The sequence below is a fragment of the Saccopteryx leptura genome, chromosome 2 (genome assembly GCF_036850995.1).
Source record: "Saccopteryx leptura isolate mSacLep1 chromosome 2, mSacLep1_pri_phased_curated, whole genome shotgun sequence".
Classification (NCBI taxonomy): Eukaryota; Metazoa; Chordata; class Mammalia; order Chiroptera; family Emballonuridae; genus Saccopteryx; species Saccopteryx leptura.
In genome coordinates, this window is record NC_089504.1 from 44,289,032 (window position 1) to 44,306,878 (window position 17,847).

Consider the following 17,847-nt stretch of genomic DNA (forward strand, 5'->3'; position numbering starts at 1 on the left):
ATGTGGGGTGATGTGTGGTGGGTGGAATGAACGGGTTTTCACTTCATAAATTGCTGGAAAACTCACTTTATTTTATACATTCTTACTAGTTTTGTTTCTTGATTGAACTCTAGCTCTTATCATCTGATGTTAAAACCAAACTTATAGGCCCTGGCCGGTTGGCTCAGTGGTAGAGTGTCGGCCTGGCGTGCAGAAATCCTGGGTTCGATTCCTGGCCAGGGCACACAGGAGAAGCGCCCATCTGCTTCTCCACCCCTCCCCCTCTCCTTCCTCTCTGTCTCTCTCTTCCCCTCCTGCAGCCGAGGCTCCATTGGAGCAAGGATGGCCCGGGTGCTGGGGATGGCTCCTTGGCCTCTGCCCCAGGCGCTGGAGTGGCTCTGGTCGCAACAGAGCGATGCCCCGGAGGGGCAGAGCATCGCCCCCTGGTGGGCAGAGCGTCGCCCCCTGGTGGGCGTGCCGGGTGGATCCCGGTCGGGCGCATGCGGGAGTCTGTCTGACTGTCTCTCCCCGTTTCCAGCTTCAGAAAAATACAAACAAACAAACAAACAAAAAAGCCACACCAAACTTATAGTTTAACCTCATACTAAACTTCACAAACCAATTAGTGTACCCTTGACATTGGAAGTGAAAGGTGAAAGTATAGCAATCGCGACTGAATAAAAGTGAATGAAACATGAATCATTTGAAAACACTGCTAGGACTCAGATGAATTAGAAAAGGGTTGACTCACTAACCTACATTCCTCTCTGCTCACATCATCAACCTGCTTTAGTTACACTGTATGTTAAATAACCTGGATTCTTAATATAAAAGACTTCATTTAAAGGGTTTGTGCTTTTAGTTGTGTGGGGGAGGTTCATTGTTATAAGCACCCAAGAACAAGGGGGAAGATGTTGAGAGAGAGATAGGAAGAAAAATAATGCTGTCTCATGTGGTTCTGATTCTGTATTCTTTTTTTTTCTTCTTCTTTTACATGTGAGAGGAGGGAAGATAGTCAGACTCCCGCAGGCACCCTGACGGGGATCCATCTGGCAACCTCCTTCTTAGGCTATGCTCGCAACCAAGCTATTTTTAGTACCTGAGGTGGAGGCTCTACAGAGCCATCCTCAGTGCCCAGGGCCAATGCACTCAAACCAATCGAGTCATGGCTGCAGGAGAGGAAGAGAGAGTGAGAGAAAGAGAAAGAAGGGGGAGGAGGAAAGGTGGAGAAGCAGATGGTTCCCACTCCTGTGTGCCCTGACCAGGAATCAAACCCGGGACGTCCATATGCCAGGCCAATGCTCTACCACTGAGCCAACTGGCCAGGGCCCTGCTTCTGTATTCAAGAAGAGTAATGACAGTTTTTTTGTTTGTTTGTTTGTTTGTTTTGGCAATCCTACTCAAGAAAAAGGAAATAGGAGAACAATTATCATGTAAGTGGAGGGGTTCTTTGTTCAAGTCCTGAATATTTATTGACATTCAAGCCAGGTGACTAAATTTCTTCTTACCCTCACTGGTTGGAGGCAAAATACCTCCTCTCCTGATTGGCAGGGTTTGGATGCCACAGAGTCCAAATGAAATCACCAACCTCTTTGAGATCAGGAAGCACACTGAGCAAATTTATGAAAACATCAGCCTCTCTTTCTTGTCTTTACTTAAAAAAAAAAAAGTAGTAAAATGCATATAACATAAAATTCACCATCTTAACCAGTTCTAAGTGCACTCACTGTTCTGTTGTACTGGGTACATCCCCATTGTTGTGTAACCAATCTTAAGAACTTTTCATCCTGCAAAACCGAAACTCTGTACCCATGAAACAACTCCCACTCCTACCCACCCTTAGTTTTTGGTACCCACCATTCTACTTTCTGTTCCTAAGAATTTAACTACTTTAGATATCTCATAAGAGTGAAATTGTACAATATTTGTCTTTTTATGACTGGCTTATTTCACCTAGGATAACGTTCTAAGGTTTACTCATGTAATATCGTACGACGGGATTTCCTTCCCTTTTAAGGCCGAATGATATTCCATTGCAGGTACAGATCATGTTTTGTTTATCCATTTATCTGTCTATGGACATTTGGGTTTCTTCCACCTCTTAGCTATGAGTGTGCAAATATCTCTTTAAAAATACTTAAAATTTATTTTTCAATTACAATTTAAATTCAATATTCTTTCGTATTATTTTCAGCTACACAGCATAATGGCTAGACAGTCACATTCTTTACAAAGTGATCCCATCAATAAGTCTAGTACCCACCTGGCACCATACATAATTATTACAATATTATTGACTATATTCCCTATGTTGTACTTTACATCCCATGACTGTTTTGTAACTATTGATCTGTATTTCTTAATCCCTTCATCTTTTCATCCAGGCCCCAACCCCTCCCCTCTGGCCACCATCATTCTGTTCTCTGTATCTGAGACTATTTCTATTTTGTTTGTGTACTTTGTTCTTTATATTTTACATATATGTGAAATCCTATTGTATTTGTCTCTATCTGACTTATTTCACTTTTCATCATATCCTTTAGGTCTATCCATGCTGTTACAAATAAGATTTCATTCTTTTTTATGGCTGAGTAATATTCCATTGTATATACATACCACCATTTTTTATCCAGTCATCTGCTGATGGGCAGTTGGCTGGCTTTCATATCTTGGCTATTGTAAATAATGCTGCAGTGAACATAGGGTTGCATATATTTTTTGAATTAGTGTTTTGGGTTTCTTTGGATATGTTCCCAGAAGTGGAATCTCTGGGTCATAAGTCAGTTCTATTTTAAATTTTATAAGGAACCTTCATACTGTTTTCCAAAATAGTTGCACCATTCAACAATCTCACCAATAGTGCACAGGTGCTCCCTTTTTTCCACATCATCACCAATGCATATGTATTTTCTTCCTGCCTCCCTCCCCCCCCCTCCCTTCCTTCCTTTTTTCTATAATAGCCATCCTATTGTGTATGGGGCCACATCTCACTGTCGCTTTGATTTGCATTTCCCTAGAGATTAGTGATGTTAAACATCTTTTTTACACACTTGTTGGCTGCTGTACATCATCTTTGGGGTAATGCCTACTCAATCTTTCCTTCTTGGCAGCCTTTCTTTGTCTCAGTGGACTGCGAGACAAACTTGTTCGGACTTGTTATCCAAACAAGAGCCACTGTCCTTGTTTACTTATATCTCCCACCTAGATCCTAAAGGAGGGAGGTGGCAGCCTCCAAGGTTACGTAAGAAGACAAAATGAAAGTTGAGAGAGGGGGTAAAGGAGGTGCAGCAGGGAAAATAGGTGAAGTTAGGAGTAGGTGAGCCCAAGGGCCACGGGAGAAGCCCCTCCTCGTTGCTGCAGCTGCAGGTGCCTTGGCAGCCAGGACAGAGTGGGGGAAAATAGTGACTTATCATATGGTCAACCCAACCAGCCTCTCAGAAGAGCACAGTCTTTTCCATCACAGTGGCCAGGACAGACTTTCCCAGTGGGTCCTTACATAGGGGACACTGAGCTGTTGAGGATGACGTCCCCTCTTCCTTCATTATAGACAATTGAGTATAGTTTTCACATGGCTCTTTCTTAAACATTTTTCCATAGTGGGCAGCAGCTACAGAATGTTGATAGAATTCAACCTTCCTCTGCCTTTTTGTTCTATTTGGACTCTCAGCAGGTTGGATGAAGTCCCCTGCATTCGGCAGGGTCTCAGCTTTACCGAGTCGACTGATTCAAATTCTGATCTCTCCTGGGAACACCCTTCACAGATGCACCCGGAAATAAAGTGTATGCAGCAATCGGAGCATCCTGTGGCCCAGTCCAGTTGGCACATCTCCCTGAGCCTAGGCCTTCCCCAGTTCAAACGTTTCTTCCTCTTGTTTGTCCATTATGAGTACCACGGTCTGGAACAATGAAAGGGCTGCACCTCACGTTTTCTACAACAATGTCAGGGAAATAATGTACTGGGATCTCGGGCTGGTTTTCCAGAAGCTCAGAGAGAACAGTAAATCTTTGCCATTTTTGCTCTATCTAAAAAAAATTACACCAAGTAGAATCTGTTGGTTGTAAACAGTGCAAGTGCTCTGGGCTTGTGTAAAGCATAAAATGAGTTTTCTCTTCCCAGGGCATTCGAAGGCAAAGGTCTTCTGTGTTTTCTTTTGGACGTACCTTTGCGGACATATTTAGGGCTCATACTTGGCTGTACCAGTGGCTAAACCACTGACGTGCTTCTGCAAGCACTGGAAAACACGCTCAGCCTGAGCCTTTCAGCCCTCTGCCCTCCAGGTTCATACTGCAGGGCACACAGTTACATTGGAGTTCTTTGTGAACTCAAGTCAAAACAAATCGGGCAGGGTGGCTGGGAGCCCACAGCATCTACAGGTGACTGGGGAACAGCCTGGGAAACAGAGGCACCAGGAGGCTGTGGGGCAGGAACCACTGGACAACTCTGGCAGGGCCCAGAGGAAATGGATCGATCCCACTCTTGTCAATCTTGTTGTCCCTAGGCTCAAGGTTGAATTTCTCTGATTCTGAGGACAGAGTGTCTGATTGGCCTAGCTTGGGCCAGGTGCTCTTCCTTTGGCTGTGGTTAGACAAGGTATAAACCGTTCCTCAGACTGGAGCCAATAAGGGGGGGGGGGCTGGTCCCCAAAGGAGATGAGATGCCATAAGGTGGAATCGATGCTAAGCAAGTCAGCCAAATAATCCTAGCATATGACTTAATTTTCATAATTGTTTATTTAAAAAAATTATACCTAACTTCTTTTAAAAAAGAGATTTGGGCCCTGGCCGGTTGGCTCAGCCGTAGAGCGTCGGCCTAGCGTGCGGAGGACCCGGGTTCGATTCCCGGCCAGGGCACACAGGAGAAGCGCCCATTTGCTTCTCCACCCCTCCGCCGCGCTTTCCTCTCTGTCTCTCTCGTCCCCTCCCGCAGCCAAGGCTCCATTGGAGCAAAGATGGCCCGGGCGCTGGGGATGGCTCTGTGGCCTCTGCCCCAGGCGCTAGAGTGGCTCTGGTCGCGACATGGCGACGCCCAGGATGGGCAGAGCATCGCCCCCTGGTGGGCAGAGCATTGCCCCTGGTGGGCGTGCCGGGTGGATCCCGGTCGGGCGCATGCGGGAGTCTGTCTGACTGTCTCTCCCTGTTTCCAGCTTCAGAAAAAAAAAAATAAATAAATAAAAAAAAAATAAAAAAGAGATTTGGCATGGTTTACAATAAGGAATATATTTAAACAATAGGTGGGTGTAATAGAAAAACCAGTATCATTAAAATAAAGAATAAAATAGACTGGCAAAAGGGTTAATGCATTTATTTATTTATTTATTTATTTATTTATTTTTGTATTTTTCTGAAGCTGGAAACGGGGAGGCAGTCAGACAGACTCCCGCATGCGCCCGACCGGGGATCCACCTGGCATGCCCACCAGGGGGCGATGCTCTGCCCATCTTGGGCGTTGCTCTGTTGTGACCAGAACCATTCTAGCGCCTGAGGCACAGGCCATGGAGCCATCCTCAGCGTCTGGGCCAACTTTGCTCCAATGGAGCCTTGGCTGTAGGAGGGGAAGAGAGAGACAAAGAGGAAGGAGAGGGGGAAGGGTGGAGAAGCAGATGGGTGATTATCCTGTGTGCCCTGGCCGGGAATAGAACCCGGGACTCCTGCATGCCAGGCCAACGCTCTACCACTGAGCCAACCAGCCAGGGCAGGGTTAATGTATTTGATGTGGCTGGGCCTTCCTTTCTTGACATTCCTGGTAGAAGGAAGGAGGTTATAGAGTTTTTGCTATCAGAAGGGTGAATTATAACAATTATTAAAAGAAAGTTCTAGGAAAACTTAATAGACCTTTCCCCTCCCCACACAAGAAACACTGATGTGATAATGAACTATTTTAGACTCTCAGACAGCAGTTTAATGTGTGGAGAAGAGGTTAAATGCAGTTATTTCTGGGAATGATTGTGGTGAAAATAGAAGGTGTGACATTAGCATGCACTTTACCAAAAGCAGTCCTGTGGTGAAGTGCATGGCGATCTTACCCATTCATTTCATAAACATTTATTGCATGCTAACTATACTCGGGCACTTTCTAAGTGCTGGCGCTACTGTGGTGGGCAAAGCTGACATGGTCTTTGCCCTCAGGGAGGTTATAGTCTAGTGTCTAGTACAGGGACCACTAGCCATGTGGCTATTTGAATACTTAAATTTGTCTCATCCAAATTGAGATGTGTTGTGTAAGTGTGAAATGTACAACAGTTGTTGAAGACTGAGTACTGTCCTTGTTTACTTATATCACACACACAAAAAGAATGCAAGGTATTCCATTAATATCTCTTATATTGTTTACTTGTTAAAATAGTATCCTCAATATACTGAATTAAAAAGGTATTAAAATTAATTTCTCCTGTGGCTACTAGAGATCTTTACACCTTGTGGCTCACATTCTGTTTCTATTAGATCATGCTGGCATAGAGGAAGAGGCAATTGTTATAAAAAAAAAAGCAGCTACATTAATAATTAGATATTGGGGTAAAAAAGAGGTAGACTAAAAACGTTGGGGATTCTAAGTTTAAGGTCTCCTTGAGAATGTGGAACCTGAAGAGGGCATAGGAGACAGTATGAAGAATCGACGGGTTAGGGCCGTGTGTTCTGGGCTGTTGATGGTTTTGATCAGGGTGGTGGCAGGGCGGGTGTTGGAAAGTGAATGGATTTAGGATGCATTTAGGTGGTAGGTGGATAGACCCGTGGTGACTGGCTGGATGTGGAGACAGTAAGGGAAAGAGAGGCATTAAGGAGACTCCCAGGCGGTGTTGAAATTCAGCTGGTTTGCACCGGTTCAGCTGAAATGATACCTAATTTTTTGTTGTGTTCGGTGAACCGGTTGTTAAAATGGTTCCTGTAATCAGGGTTCTCGCTAAGGTGGGCGGCTGCCCAGGCTGTGGAAATGACAAATTTACATTCCTAACTCTTTTTTAACATTCAACTGCTCAACAGTGTTTTCTAAGCACCCACAGTAATGTTCATTCCATCCATAGGTGAGAAAAACTGCAAGTGAGGATGCCAATCAAGAAGCAATATAGCCTGACCAGGCAGTGGCCCAGTGGATAGAGCGTCGGATTGGGATACTGAGGACCCAGGTTTGAGACCTTAAGGTTGCCAGCTTGAGCGTGGGCTCATCTGGCTTGAGCAAGGCTCACCAGCTTGGACCCAAGGTCGCTGGCTTGAGTAAGGGGTTACTCAGTCTGCTGAAGGCCCACGGTCAAGGCACATATGAGAAAGCAATCAATGAAAAACTAAGGTGTCACAACAAAAAACTAATGATTGATGCTTCTCATCTCTCTCTGTTCCTGTCTGTCTGTCCCTATCTATCCCTCTCACTGACTCTCTCTCTGTCTCTGTTAAAAAAAAAAAAAAGAAGAAGCAATATAGAAATATCTTATATAACAGTTTTAATGTATTTTGTCAGGTATTATTTAATATTTTTTCATTAATATTTTAAAACTCATAACATTATCTAGTTTTGTGTACCTCTTTTATTGTTCTTATTTAAGTATTAAATGCACAAAATAATAAACTACCTTTTGGTATATCAGGTTTTTTTTGTTTGTTTGTTTTTGTATTTTTCCAAAGTTAGAAGTGGGGAGGCAGACAGACTCCCACATGCACCCGACCAGGATCCACCTGGCATGCCCACTAGGGGGCGATACTCTGCCCATCTGGGGTGTTGCTCCGCTGAGGCCAGAGCTATTTTAGCTCCTGAGGTGGAGGCCACGGAGCCATCCTCAGCGCCCAGGCCAACTTTGCTCCAATGGAGCCTTGGCTGTGGGAGGGGAAGAGAGAGACAGAGAGGAAGGAGAGGAGGAAGGGTGGAGAAGGAGATGGGCGCTTCTCCTGTGTGCCTGACTGGGAATCGAACCCAGGACTTCCACATTCCAGGCAGATGCTCTACTGCTGAGTCAACCATCCAGGGCCAGTATATTTTTTAATAATTAAAATGGTCATCAGGGCAGAGAACTGGTTGTTAAATTATTTGAATTTCACCACTGCTCCCAGGTTTGTGGTTTAAGAAACCAAGTGGTTGGAGATGCTATCTACTCAGTGATGGAAGGGTGCAGGAGGCGGAGGATCGTGGGGAAGGTCAAGAGCTCTATTTTGAAAAGAGCCTGGGGAGTCCCCAAAGGCAGGTAGAAGGAGAGTCATTATCAAAGGAGACTGAGGAAGCATGACTAGAGAGGTAGGAAAAAAAGAAAGCTTAAAGGGAACCACTAACCTTCTAATGCTCCGGAGAGTAACAAGTGTATTGAAGTGTGTCTAGTAGACTTGCTAACATATTTAAATTCTTTGAGCAAAATGATGAAACTGTACTTTTTCTTTGGAAGTTATATAATAGAAATGTGCCCAGTACTAAGGGAAAGTTGAAAAAAAGAAAGAGATAAAGAAAATCTTTGCATTTAATAATTGCTGATAGTACTGCTAGAAAGAACCTCTACTCCTCCCTCTGGTGGCAGGGATGGGACATGGATGGGCCAGTGTTCAGGGGAACCAGGTGTTACTAGGGTGATCCAGGGTTAAGGTCTTAACATTGGAGTTTTCTAAAGTGAAATTTAGCCAGCATGTTCTTCTTTGGAGAGAAATAATCTGAGCAAAGTAAATTTTTTACAAGGACAAGTTTGTGTGTAGAAAAGGCAGTAAAAATAAGAAAGTATACTTTCACTGAAATGAATTCTCGAAAATAGAGGATATTTGAAAGCCACAGAATTATTTCAGATGAAAAATAATTACTCTTGGCTTTGAAAATGAGTCCTAAGTCATGGCCAGTGACGATTCTAAATGTCACCAGAAAAGACCTTAGTGTTTACTGGAATAATTTCAATTTTTAAAATACATTGCTTCATTATGAGTGAGATGTGTTCCACATTCAAAACGTTTGTGGGCAAAGAAGCTATGGGCATATATACTTCTATTGTAATTTCTCTCACACTTTGAGATTGATTTCTGGATCTGTTCTCTCATTTGCTTTAGTAATCATATCTGATCTCAATTCTAGGTCACTAAAGAAGCTTAAGTTTGAGAACTGACTACCTGATACTATAAATAATGTTTGGAACCTCTCCACATGCTACCAAGTCCAGGGCCTTGAAGTTAAAATGGAGTGTCTCACCTGTATTTCATTCTACCGTTTAAGTCACAGGAAGTTTATTATTAAGGACGTACAATATAAGTTTGATTGGGTTTTTGTTTGTTTAGGTTATCAGATTTCACTTTGGAGAGTTTTGTACCTCTTCCAAGATTGTATGTAATTAGAGCACATTTTCATATGCAAAAGTTGGTGATTTGGGGATGTTTCAGTATTAGAGAGTTAATATCTTTTCTTATCCTGAAAATTTAAAATACAAAGACAACTTTTTAGTAATATATCCAAGCTTAAACAGATGCTAAATTTCCTAATAAAGCAAGTTTAAGAGAATATGAACACTGTGATATCACTTTAACTGAATGTAAGAATTGGAAGTTTCATCACCCCAAATGCAATCTTTGACCCATTAACAGTCCTCCCATTTCTCCCTAACCACCCCCATTCATTCTGGACCTTATAAATGGATCATATAATCTGAATCATATAAATGGATTCATACAATATGTGGACTTCTATGATTGGTTGTTTTCACTGAGTATCACATTTCAAGCTTTATTCATGTTATAGCATGTATCAGCACTTCATTACTTTTTATTGCTAAACAGTATTTCACTGTGTGATTATACCATATTTTCTTTATCAGTTCATCAGTTAATATGCATTTGGATTATTTCTACTTTTGGATATTTTGCATAATGCTTTTTTAAAAAAATTTTTTTAAATTCATTTTTTAGAGAGGAGAGAGAAAGGGAGAGAGAGAGACAGAGAGGGAGAGAGAGACAGAGAGAAAAGGTGGGGAGGAGCTGGAAGCATCAACTCCCATATGTGCCTTGACAAGGCAAGCCCAGGGTTTCGAACCGGCGAACTCAGCATTTCCAGGTCGACGCTTTATCTACTGTGCCACCACAGGTCAGGCTGCATAATGCTTTTATGAATGTTTGTGTATAAGTTTTTATTTGTCTTCATTTTTGTTAGGTATACACCTAGGAATGGCAGTGCAGAATCACATGGTAACTCTATGTTTAATCTTATGCGAAACTGCAAGACTATTTTCCAAAGTGGTCACATCATTTTACATTCCTGCTAGCAATGTAGGAGGGTTCCAATTACTCTACATCCTCACCAACACTTGTTATTGTTGTCTGATTATAGCCATCCTCGTGGGTATGAGGCAGTACATCCCTTCTAGTTTTGAATTACATTTCTCTAATGATTAGTGATGTAGAGCATTTTTTCATGTGCTTATTGGCTAGTTGTATATCTTTGAAGAACTGTTTTTCAGATCCTTCATCAATTTTTAAATTTTATTTAATTTTCTTTAAGTGAGGGGAGGAGGGATAGTGAGACAGACTCCCACATGTGTCCCAACAGGGATCCATCCAGCAACCCCTGTCTGGGGCCAATGCTTGAGTCAATTGAACTATTTTTAGCACCTGAGGCTGATGCCCTCAGACCAACTGAGCTATCCTCAGTGCCCAGGGCTGATGCTTGAACCAAATGAGCCACTGGTTGTGGGAGGGAAGGAGGGAGAGAAGGTGGAGAGTGAGAGCGGGAGAAGCAGATGATCGCTTTTGTGTGTGACTGGACCAGGAATTGAACTGGGGTCATCCATACGCCAGGCCAACACTCTATCCACTGCACCAACCAGCCAGGGCCCCTTTGCCAATCTTTAAATTAAGTTACTTGTCTTTTATTATTGAATAGTAAGAGTTCTTTGTATATTCTGTATAATTCTCTTATCAGACATATAAGTTTCAAATATTTTCTCATATTCTTTGTATTGTTTTTTCACTTTTTTGATAGTGTCCATTGAAGAATAAGTATTTAAAATTTTGGTCATGTCTAATTTATCTATTTTTTTCATTACTGCTTATGCTTTTGGTGTTTTATCTAAGATAAGATACTTATCTTAAGTGTCTAAGTCAAAGTCACAAAAAATTACAGTTGTTTTTTTCTAAGAGGTTTATAGTTTTAGCTTTTGCATTTAGTTGTGTGATCCATTTAGAGTTTTTGTGTATGGTGTATGGGTCCAGTTTCTTCCTTTTGTATGTAGACATTCAATTGTTCCAGCAGGATTTGTTGAAAAGACTTCTTCCTTCATTGCATTGTCTTGACATCCTTGTTGAAAATCAATGGAACTTAAATGTGAAGATGGATGTGTGGACTCTGATTCTAGGTCACTGACCTATGTCTTCCTTTTGCCACTACCACTGTCTCATTGTTTTGTAGTAAGTTTTGAAATTTTAATTTGTGAGTCTTCTACCTTTGTTCTTTTTCAATATGGTTTTGGATTTTCTAGGTTTTTTATATTTTCATATAAATTTTAGGATAGGTGTTTCAATTTCTGCAAAAAAACCAAAAACAAAAACAGAAAAAACCAAAAGCAAACAAACAAAAAAACCCAGGTAGGATCTTGATGGGAATTGCACTAAGTCTGTTGATTAATTTGAGCAATTGAGGTGGTGCATAGTGGATAGAGTGTCGGACTGGGACAGGGAGGACTCAGGTTTGAAACGTTGAGGTTGCCCACTTGAGCGTGGGCTCATCTGTCTTGAGTGGATGGTCACCAGCTTGAGCGAGGGGTCGCTGGCTTGAGTGTGGGATCATGTCTATGATCCCATGGTCACTGTTTGTTTTTTTAAATATTTATTTTATTTTATTTTATTTATTCATTTTAGAGAAGAGAAAGAGAGAGAGAGAGAGAGAGAGAAGGAGGAGAGAGAGACAAGGGGGAGGAGCAGGAAGCATCAACTCCCATATGTGCCTTGACCAGGCAAGCTCAGGGTTTCGAACCGGTGACCTCAGCATTTCCAGGTCGACGCTTTATCCACTGCGCCACCACAGGTCAGGCCCCATGGTCACTGGTTTGAGCCCAGAGGTCATTGGCTTGAAGCCCAAGATCACTGGCTTGAGCCCAAGGTCACTGGCTTGAGCAAGGGGTTACTTGCTCTGCTGCAGCCCCCCACCCCATCAAGGTACATATGAGAAAGCAATCAATGAACAAACAACTTAGGAGACTAAGGAGCTGCAATGAAGAATTGATGCTTCTTATCTCTCTCCCTTCCTGCCTGTCTGTCCCTATCTGTCCCCCTCTCTGTTTCTCTCTTTCTATCTCTGTCACACACACACAAAAATTTGAGCAATTGCTAACTTAACAATATTCTTTCTTTCTTTTCATTGACATGGGGTGGGATTTTTTTTCTATTCACTGAAAACTTTAATTTCTTTCAATGATGTTTTGTACTTTTTAAAGTTTGTACACCTTTAAAAATTTATTCTTAGCCTGACCTGTGGTGGTGCAGTGGATAAAGTGTCGACCTGGAAATGCTGAGGTCGCCGGTTCGAAACCCTGGGCTTGCCTGGTCAAGGCACATATGGGAGTTGATGCTTCCAGCTCCTCCCCCCTTCTCTCTCTCTGTCTCTCCCTCTCCTCTCTAAAATGAATAAATAAAAAATTAAAAAAAAATTATTCTTAAGTATTTTATTTTTTGGATACTATTGTAAATATAATTATTTCTTTAAAATTTCAGACTGTTTATTGCTGCTATGTAGAAATACAATTGATTTTTATATATTGGTCTTGGGTTCTACAACCTTTCTGAACTTGTTTATTAGTTCTAGTAGGTTTTTAGTGGACTCAGAATTTTCTGTATATAAAATTATGTTAAAATACAGATAGTTTTATTTCTACTTTTTTAATTTGGATGCCTTTTATTTCTTTTTCTTGCCTACTTGACTTGCTGTATATAATCTCCTATACCAGTGGTAGTCAACCTGGTCCCTACCTCCCACTAGTGGGCGTTCCAGCTTTCATGGTGAGTGGTAGCAGAGCAACCAAAGTATAAATAAAAAGATAGATTTAATGATAGTAAGTTGTTTTATAAAAATTTATTCTGCGAAACTTAGCGAAAATCCGACATAAAGTACTTGGTAAGGAATTATTATTATATGCTTTAACTTGCTGTAACTCTGCTTTATAAGTTTTATAAAGTAAAGTTACTTCCCTACTTTATAAATCACCATTACTGTGGAACCGGTGAGTGGTTAGAAAATTTTACTACTAACAGAGATACAAAAGTGGGTGGTAGGTATAAAAAGATTGACTATCCCTGTCCTATACAATTTGAATAGAAGTGGTGAGCATGAACATCACTGTCTTGTTCTTGATTTTGGAAGGAGAGCATACAGTCTTTTACCATTAGGTGTAGTGTTAGTTGTGGGTTTTGCAGTAGATAACCTTTCATCACATAGATGAAGTTCCCTTTTATTACTAGTTTACTGAGTGGTTTTTTATCATGAAAAGATATTAGGTTTTGTCAAATGCTTTTTCTAGGTCAACTGAGATTTTCATGTGATATTGTCCTTTATTTTATTGATATGGTGTATTGCAGTAATTGATTTTTGGCTGTTAAACCAACCTTTCATTTCTGGGAAAAATCCTACATGGTCATGTTGCCAGATTTGGTTTGCTTATGTTTCCTGGATTTTTCTATCTATATTTGTAAGAAATATTGGACCTTAATTTTCTTATAATGTCTTGGCTTTGGAATCAGGTCACATAAAATGGATTGGAAAGTATTTCCTTCTCTACTATTTTTTTGGAAGAGTTTGTGAAGAATTGGCGCTTTCTTCCTTAAACACTTAGAAGACTCCATGAGTGAAGCCATATGGGACTGAATTTTTTCTTTGTGGAAAGTTTTAAAATGACTAATTCAATCTCTTTACTCGTTATAGGTTTATTTAGATTTTCTATTTTTTCTTGAGTTATTTTTGATAGTGTGTGTCTTTCTAGGAATTTATTTAATCTAAGTCACCTAAATTTGTTGGCACACAGTTTTGGTTGTTGACCAAGTGTATCCTCCCTCTTTCTCTGGAAGCTGTAGCCCACTTCTCTGTGGTTTTGGTGGCAGAGTCCCTAGCCACATTTGAAGGTGTGAGCCAGGCTGTCTTGCTACCCTTGGTTGGTTCATCTGACCAACTAGGAGTTGAAAAAGACCTATTTTTCCTCCAGCCACAAAACCCAGTGACATGTAAGTGCAGAGGCTCTCGGCAGTCACATCTGCCATCCTGTTGCCTGAAAAACAGAAAACCATTCTGCAGTGAGAGGCATCAGTAATGGATGGAGTAAATTCTCCATTAGGATTAAATCCCTGGTTTTAGTATATATTATTTAGATGGGATTGCATCCCTGCCAATGACTCCCCATTTGCAGTCTTTTTTTTTTAAAACATCCTTTGAGAAGACATCTTTCAAATACATCTAATAGAGTCTTGACTGCTAGAGAGCTTGATCCTGGAGAGCAGACATTGTAACTGGAGGCAGACAGAGCTTCATTCTGCATTTTCAAGGTGTTGTCACAGTCAGTAGCTTTATTCAGTCCCAGAAGCCTGGCTGAAAGTGGACAGAAAATGACAAAATAGAGACGTAACTCAGCTACTGAACTGAGGCTACCTAAGATCAGAAAATCATACATCTGGGTGAAAAATAATAGCTACATTCTCTGATATACCCCCATTATCTAAAATAAAGATTGAGATTTTGATTAAGAAGATGGAGAATATGGAAATGAAGAAAGAGAAGTCTTGGAGGACCTAGGTTTCCCTATAGCACCTTCTTCTAGGTCCTGCATTGGTCTAAAGGATAGAGTTTCCAGGACCAGGCCAGAGCTGGAGGTATAGGAGCAGTATCCCAATGTAGTTATAGAGGAACACCACCTTGCTACCTTACCCCACTTTCCAGTTTTCCATGTGTTACCCGAAATCAAGGTCCTTAAATGAATACAAAGGGGATGGGAGGATTCCTCAGTGTTTCTACTTAGAAACAAGCTATTGGGAGATGGCCTTGTTCCTCGAGTACCATTTAGCAGACCAAGGGCTTTAAAGGTCATGAAAATATTGGTGTCATGGAGTATTGTCAAATAGAGTTCTTCTCAAGTGTAACTTATTAAGAATCCATGAACTATACCAGTAATTTCATATACCTTACTGTGTCTAAAAAGAAAGGGTAAGGTATGTAGTTTGGGATAGTGGCATATTGGAAGGTTTTTTGTTTTTTTTGTCATTATCTTGTTTCTTTTCTTTTTAAAAATTACTTCATTTATTTTTTGTTTTTCTTCTTTTCCAAGTGAGAGGAGGGGAGATAAAGAGACAGACTCACACATGTGCCCCAACTGGGATCCACCCAGCAACCCCATCTAGGGCTGATGCTCTGCCTATCTCAGGCCATGCTTGCAACCAAGTTATTTTTAGCGCCTGAGATGGAGGCTCCATGGAGCCATCCTCAGCACCCAGGGCCCGAAACAATTGAGCCATGGTTGCAGGAAGGGAAGAGAGAGCGAGCTAGCGAGAGAGAGAAGGAGGAGAGGGAGAAGTGGAGAAGTAAATGGTCACTTCTCCTTTGTGTACTGACCGGGAATCAAACCAGGGCATCCACCTGCCAGGCTGATGCTCTACCACTGAGCCAACCAGCCAGGGCCATTATCTTGTTTCTTTTCCACCATTGTATACTGGGTAGGAGTTTATCATTTCCCAGCAGTTGCAAAATCAGGAAGTGCCATAATCTGGACCAGACTGAGATCTCACTATAGAAGTAATGGATGCTACTAGAAGATCCTGGATAGAATAGTGGCTCCATGAAATCTCTGGATGCAGTAGTTGGGGGTGACTTTGCCAGTTGGGGGGAGATGGTTGTTAATATGTTAGATAAGGCCATTTTGGAATTCTATCTTTTATGTGGAAGATGGTATGGGTGTGTAAGGTAGAAAAGGAAAAGTATATAACTAATACCTATTGAGATGACAGCCCCGCTAATTCTGAGAATGGCTTCTTGCTTACCTCCCATGCTTACAGACATAGGACTCTCAGCACCATGTTTTGAAATTATAGCACAACCCTTTGGTGACTTTTGATTGGTTTGGAGATGGCCAACTGACCCAAATGTGGCCTAAATCCCCCCCCCCCCTTTTTAGGCCTTTCATCAGTTCTGTAAAGAATATCTGGCTCAAGCTGGGAATGTTGTGTTAGAAAGAGAGAGAGGTGACCATGACTTTCCACCATGTGGACTGAGAGGAGCACAGAAGAGGGAGGAGTGAGGCAATGCTGAGAGCAGAGGAGACATGAGAGACAGACCGGGTCCTGCTTCCTGCTTCCAGCTTGCTTCTGGGTCCCAGTGCCTCATGGGTTCTGCGGTCCAGTCCTTAGATCAGGTCTTTCTTTTTGCTTTATTTAATTTTAGTAGGTTCTGCTACTTACAACCAAAACAATGTTAACTAATGCCATCTGTTAAAGAGACTGCCATCCTACTTGCTACATTTATGATAGTACATTTAATATAATGACTTGTTATACAATATCTTTCTTAGCCCATCAGCTCCTTAAGTGAAAGAACTGCAGTTTCTCCTCTTCCTTCTTCTCTTTTGCATTCTCCTTTTCGGTTCTCTTGAAGCCTAGCACAGTGTCCAACACCAATGTTTAATGACCGACATGAACATAAATGAAGAGGAAAGTAAGAAATGCCCCTTGAATCTCATTGCTAAGTGAATATAAACCATTTGCCTTTCTTTCTGGCCCCAGATTTGTCCACATTCTTTCATCATTTTTATTGAAGTGTAATCCCAGGACAGACCCAGCTTTGTATGCTACTTTTTCCCCCACAACAATGTATTATAAACACATTTCCCTGAGGTTTACAGCCTTCAAAATTGCTATTATTATTGCTTCAATAATGGGAAAGATAAATTTAGAAAGCATTTGTACTGAACATTTTATAAGGCAAACAGAAATTGAAAGTGCTTTCATCACAGTGAACAAGGCAGACGAGTCCTGCTCCTGCCATGCCACCTTCCCTTGCAAAACCACATTCTGCCCGGATCCAGCTCCTCACTGGGCTCCACATCTACACCTGCGCATGCGGATGTGGCTGAGCAAACCCACCGCCACGCTGACCGTCTCACCTCCCATTCCGGATCACTGAGCCCCCGGAGGCCCCTGATGCCGGACAACAATCATTTCCTATTTCCCAAATCTGTACACGTCCCCATCTCCTACCTGCTTGTTTCAGTCTTTCACCTCCAACCTCTTACGTTGTCTCCCCCAGCGTCCATCGGAGCTGATGACCTTGCACTTTCTCTCACTGAGAACTAAAGGGCTATCAGAAGGAAACTTACAAAGCCCCACGCCTACCCCTCCTTCCTTACCTCCATTTGTTCTGGTAGACTCTGCCTTTCCTCCTGTTACTTTGAGTGATCTGGACCTGCACCCCTTTAAAGCCAGGTCTTTCTTGGCACTGAGTCTGTCCTCCCAGAGAAGTTCAAGGATTTTGCTCCAGAAATTTCTCCTGCCACCCCCACCACCTCCATGTTTTGCATCACTATTATTTTCTTCTTTACCAGACAATTCTCATTAGACTGCAGATGTGTTATTACTTTGTCCGTGTAAGAAACATCCAAATCTATAGAAAATTTTTATGAGTTTATTTGAGCTAAACTGACAATATACACTGGGAAGCAAAATCTCGATTGAGAAAATGCTCTGGGGAATGGCCGTTCTGAGGCTTATTTTATACCTTTGATTCCAAGGAGGAAACATAAGGAGGGTTACATGAAATCCACTGGTGGAGATGAGGGGGTGGGAGGAAGCATAGTGGGGAAATCTAAGAAAAAAAAAGGCAAAATGGAGACACACATATTTCTTCTGTACCGGTGGGTACAGGACAGTTAATCATTAACATTTACAGCACACAGAGATGGT

At 41.8% G+C, this 17,847-nt stretch overlaps 1 long non-coding RNA gene across 1 annotated transcript; it reads right to left on the reverse strand.

Moving 5' to 3' along the window:
* Nucleotides 1-14,320: 14,320 nt before the first annotated feature.
* Nucleotides 14,321-17,225, reverse strand: LOC136392987 (uncharacterized). Its single transcript, XR_010749015.1, has 3 exons — nt 17,146-17,225; nt 16,228-16,342; nt 14,321-14,491 (listed from the first exon to the last, which is right to left on the reverse strand). It is a non-coding gene; the product is annotated as an uncharacterized lncRNA (long non-coding RNA).
* Between the last annotated feature and the right edge of the window lie 622 nt (nt 17,226-17,847).